Source organism: Pristis pectinata, chromosome 21, assembly GCF_009764475.1.
Source record: "Pristis pectinata isolate sPriPec2 chromosome 21, sPriPec2.1.pri, whole genome shotgun sequence".
Classification (NCBI taxonomy): domain Eukaryota; kingdom Metazoa; phylum Chordata; class Chondrichthyes; order Rhinopristiformes; family Pristidae; genus Pristis; species Pristis pectinata.
The window spans coordinates 31,739,887-31,745,886 of NC_067425.1; positions in this window are offsets into that span (position 1 = coordinate 31,739,887).

Genomic DNA, 6,000 nt, shown 5'->3' on the forward strand with positions numbered 1-6,000 from the left:
TTCACAGAAAAAACATAAATTATACACAATTTTGACAAAAAAGAGCACAGCTAGAACAAAAAAAAACACAACATCCATTTTAGTGCAAAGTGATCAAAGTGGTCATAGTGTTGCTAAACTGTGGTGATTGGGGTTGTGCCGGTTGGTTCAAGAACTGAATGGTTGAAGGGAAGTAGCTGTTCTTGAACCTGGTGGTGTGGGACTTCAGGCTTCTGTACCTCCTGCCCGATGGTAGCTGCGCAAAGATGGTGAGAATGATAGAAAGTAAATTGAGCAAGTGTGGCAAAGTGAAGTTTTCAAAACATTTTTAATAGAGTAAAACACTTTGCAGGAGTGCTAGCAAATAAAGTTCGACCATGTGCCACAGAAGAGGAAGAAGAAGATTTTATGCAGCAAGGGCCAGTGAGACAGCAGTATCTGGGGAGAGAGCTCTGTAGCTCAGGGCCTGGGCAGCTGAAGACATGCTTCTGATAATGGACCAATTAAAATCAGACACTCTCACAATGCTAGAATTGGAAGAGGGTTGTAGAACTAGAGGAGATTATAGGCCATAGACACACTTGGAAACAGATGGAACTTTTAAAATTGGAGCATTGCTTAACAGAGAGCCAGTGTAGGTCAGTGAGCAGAGGGTTAATAGGTGAATGGGGCTTCATCAAGATGGCACCGATCAACTTGCGACGCCATTACAGCGCCAGCGATTGGGGTTCGACTCCCGTCGCTGTCTGTAAGGAGTTTGTACGTTCTCCCGTGTCTGCGTGGGTTTCCTCCGGGTGCTCCAGTTTCCTCCCACATTCTAAAAAAATGTACGGGTAGGTTAATTTAGGTTTAAGATGGGCGGAGCAGACTCATTGGGCTGGAAGGGCCTGTTACCACGCTGTAAATAAAATTTTAAAAAAAATTTTTTAAATTTAGCCCACTGTTTCCATGCCAGACATCAAGTACTTTCTATCTATATTAATCCCATGTTCCAGAACAACTCGCAGCTATCCCAAGGCATTTCAAGTGCTCACTGAAATACTTCTTAAATGCTGTGAGAGTACCTGCCTCCAACACCCCCTCAGGCAGTGGGTGATAATCATGTTATATTTGGGTAGACACCTTTCCAAATAAAGTAGCACATTCAGCATCAGGACAGCAATAATAATATAAGAAAGTGGGAGCAAGGAGCACTTGGTCCCGCAAGTCTGACCCACCATTCAATACAATCATGGAAGATCTGCCCCAGGCCTCATCTTCTTCTCTGTGCCAGTTCCAAATAGTCCTCAATTCACTGATCTTTCAAAAATGTATCCGTTTCCTCCTATATACCTCCAATGATCTAACCTCCACATCAGTAGAGAGTTCCTGAGGTTTACCATTTTCTGCATATATGGGGATAATGCAGCCTTATTGTGAGGTATGATACGAGTAGCAGAGTTTTGTTTGACCTTAAACTGGGTCGAACAAAGAACTCAGCCAAGAACATATCGGAATTTGAAACAGATCAGAAAATGATGGAAACACTTAGCAGGTCAAGCAGCATCTGCAGAGAGAGAAAACAAATCAATCTTTCAGGTCAAAGACTCTTCACTGTGATTTCAGATTTCCAGTATTTGCAGTTATTTTGATTTTCTTGTGTTAGACTGTCAAATTTAAAGATAAGCAAAGAGTTTTTGCTAACAGACAAACAAATTAGGAGCAGGAATAGGGCCTGCTATTTAATAAGATCATGGTTGATCTGATTGCAACTTCAATACCACATTCCTGTTTACCCTTGGTGATCTTTCACTCACTTGCTGATCAAGAATCTATCTACATCTGTCTTAAAGATATTCAAAGACTGCTTCCACAGCCCTTTGAGGAAGAGAATTCCAAAGACTCATGATGGAGAGAGGAATGAAGTGCTTCATCTCTTTATTAAATGGGTGCCCCCATAATTCTGCGTTCTCTCACAGTAAAAAACATCCTCTCTGTCTTGTCAAGACCCGTTAGGACCTTATATGTTTCAAGCAATTCCTCTTGAACTATTCCAAGCATCAACAGGCACAAGCCTAGCGGGTCCATCCTTTCCAATAAGACAACTTGTCTACTCCATGTATCAGCCTAGTAAACCTCTCTGTGCTGCTTCTAACACGTTCACATCCTTACTTAAATAAGGAGATCAATGCTGTAAAGGAGATCAGTACTGTAAATAAAGAGATCAATACTCCTGAATAATCTCACCAATTTCATATTTCCATTATGACACTTCCACATTTCCATCTCATACTCCATTTGCCAGATCTTTGCCTGCTCACTTATCTGTTTGTAGCCACCTTATCTCCTCTTCACAACTTTCATTCCTGCTTATCTTTGGGTTATCAGCACATTTATTAGCTATACCTTCAGGGCCTTCATCTAAGTCATTTACATAAATTGTAAAAAGTTGAGGCCCCAGCACTGATCCCTGTGGCAGACCACTTCTTACATCTTGTCAAGCAGAGAAAGACAAATTTATGCCTACTCTTAGTTTCTAGTTCTCATACTTCTTACTTCCTCACAACGTTGAAGGATGCCATTTGGCCCATCAAGTTTATGCTGGTTCTTGGAGCAATCCCATCAATCCCATTCCCCACATTTCCCTGTAACCTGTTCTCTCTCACTTATCCGTCAGCTCCCCCTCTGTACCATCTGTACACTGAAGGAAATTTACAGTAGCCACCTACCACCTAGCTAATCTTTTATCCATTATCTTTCAAAATTTTAGTTCTACAGCATGAGCACTTATTCACTTCAATAACCTTTAATGCAACATCTTATCGATTGCCTTCTGGAAATCTGTATACTACATCTACTAGTTCTCCTTTATCTATAGCATGTGTTATTTTTTCAAAGAACTCCAATAAACTGGTCAACAATCATTTGCCTTTTACAAAATCAGCTTGACTTTGCCCACTCTAGCTTTGTGCCTTCATAATTGATTTACTTTAAGCATACCATTATAGCAACTTAACCATTATAGGAAGGATGTGGAGGCTTTGGAGAGGATGCAGAAGAGGATTGGAGGGCATGCGCTATAAGGAGAGGGTGGACAAACTTGGGTTGTTGTCTCTAGAATGGCAGAGGCTGCAAGGAGACCTGATAGAAGTTTATCAGATTATGAGAGGCATAGATAGAGGAGACAGCCGTATCCTTATCGCAGGGTCAAAATGTCTAATACCAGAGGGCATGCATTTATGGTGAGGGGGTTAAGTTCAAAGGAGATGTGTGGGGCAAGTTTTTTACACAGAGAGTGTGGGGTGCCTGGAATACGCTGCCAGGGGTGATGGTGGAGGCAGATAGAGGTGTTTAAAATGCTCTTAGGACAGCACAGGAATATGCAGAGAATGGAGGGATGTGGACTTGTGTAGGCAGAAGTGACTAGTTTAGTTGGGCATTTAATTACTAGTTTATTTAGTTCAGCACAACATTGTGGGCTGAAGGGCCGTTTCCCGTGCTGTACTGTTCCATGTTCATAAAATATATTCCTGCGCTCATACTTCTCTCCCTCAACTGAATGTAAAACTCAATCTCATATTATAATCACTGCTACCTGAGAATGCCTTCATTATAAGATCATTAATTAATCTGACCGCATCACACAATACCAGGTCTACAGTGTGAAAGTTGTCCCGCACTCTGTAATAAATCAGACAACAGCAGAACCAAAGAACTTACAATCAATGCTTTATTAGTTTAATGCTAGCGGGAGTGAGGGATACAGAGAAACAGTAAGCAGTGTAACCTGAGCTCTGTATTAGACCCACTCAAAGATCCCCTGGTTAGTGTGTACCTTTATACACACTTCATGAGAAACCTTCGTGGGAAGTTGCACTCACTACGGCAATTGCTTACAGCAAGCTTTAGCAAAACAAGATACAGGAAGTCCCCGGGTTACGAACGAGTTCCGTTTTTGAGACTGTTCGTAACCCGATTTTGTCTGTAACCCGGAACAGTGTCTGCGCATGCGCACTTGGCCCGGGGATCGCAGCCGCGCATGGTCCCAGCCGCACATGCGCACTTGGCCCGGGATTGGGCCAAAGAAGGTGTACCACCGCCGTGGTAGGATCGGGGGCCGGGCCCACTGACGAACCGAAAGTCATTAAGACCATGAAGATCGGTTCGTATGTACGGGCGTTCGTAAGTCGGGCGTTCGTAAGTCGGGGACTTCCTCTATGTCTAAAAAAAACTTCTTTCTCACCCACACTTGGCCTCACTTCAGCCATTACTATAATCACCCCATGGCTGAGGTAATTCTTTACCATGGGAAGAACGGCTGACTATCAGGAAAATAGCAGCACACTATTAACCCTTACATTGCCGGTCGTTAACCCTTGCATTCCCAGTTATCTTTTACAACGGTCTGCTCTCTGGCTCACTCCTGGACACATTATTCTTAGAAACCATTCTGAAATTTCTCATTCACATTTTCTTTACCCTTCTTTTTTCTCAGTCTGTATTAAAATTCTCCACGATTATTGCTTTCTCTTTCTGACAAACTCCCGTTATTTCTTACTTTATTCTGTTGTTATTGTTAGGGGGCCTGTATGCCCACAAATGACTTCTTTCCTTTAGTACTTCTTATCTCCACCCAAACCACTTTTCCTCTCCTGAACATTGGTCATCCCTCTGTATTGCTTGAAGACCATCATTAATTAAGAGCTCTACAAATTATACTCTCTCAGTCATGCATTTCAGCGTTCCTTTGATTCTTTTTGCCATTACCCTGCACTAAGGGATAACTCAAGTTGCCAATTAACCCACCAGCATGTGTTTGGGATGTGGGAGGAAACTGGAAAACCCACGTGGTCATGAGAAGAAATACTAACTCCACACTGAGCACTTCATAGGTCAGCATCAAACACAGCTCTTGCGTGGCAGCAGCACTGACTGCTGAACCTTCATTGCTGCCCAATATTTACCAAGAGGAGATTTAAATCTGGAGACCCAAGAGACTGCAGATGCTGGAATCTGAAGCAACCAACAAGATGCTGGAGGAACTCAACAGGTCAGGCAGCATCTGTGGAGGGAAATGGACGGTCGACATTTCTGGCCAAGATCCTTCATCTGGACTGAAAGAGTGGAGGGGAGATGGCCAGATTTACCTTTACCTATTATACATCTCCGTAGGTTGTGCTGCTTTGGAACTCATGGAACAACAACCCCTAATTTTATATCCAAATGGAAGAAAAATTGAAGGCTGCAGGCCTATAGTTAGTTGACCAGTTTTGGCACAATGCCCATCCTCACAGGGGCTTCCCGTGTAGGAAGTCATCCATTTTACCCTGTACGCTGCAGTGGGACGGAGATTGGAAAAATTGGTTCAATTAAACATTGGCAAACAAAAGCAAACCTCATGAATTGTTATTTTAGGAGATTGTCCAACTGGATTGACACCAGTAACAAATCATTCTTAGGAATTATCTATGCTTTCTGCAGTAATTGTGAGGTTGCTGTACATCACAATACAGCGGTGGGAGAATGACATCAGACATGGCATGGATCTCTGAATCTATGTAATACAGCTTAACATAACCAGTTTCTGCTTGGCTGGCAAATGCTTCACAGAGCTTTAGTTGGAAAGCCAGCAATTATTTATTTTCAGTGAGGCTTGACCCGTTCATTGCTACATGACCCTCCTCCATTTGTCTGCTTTCAATTGCCCAGTTGTCCTTTCCACAATCAAACACAGATGAGTTTGGGATTTGACTGGCCTCAGGGTTGCTCACCTTTTCTCGGATCTGCAGAGGTTGATGATCATTAAGGGTGTTTTTGAGCTTGGGTTTTCTGCAAGAATGGGTTACTTGCACAGTAATGTCATTGATAAGATTTTACTGGGGTCTGATAAAGTATGCTTTAAATATGCAGAGCTTATGTCTACAAATAATAAATCCAGCACAGAAATTTACCTGAACGTGTCACTATATCACATCATTAATATACACTGAATATCAGCTAAGTATGTTGGAATAATTGAGCATATTCAAAACTTATCATTAT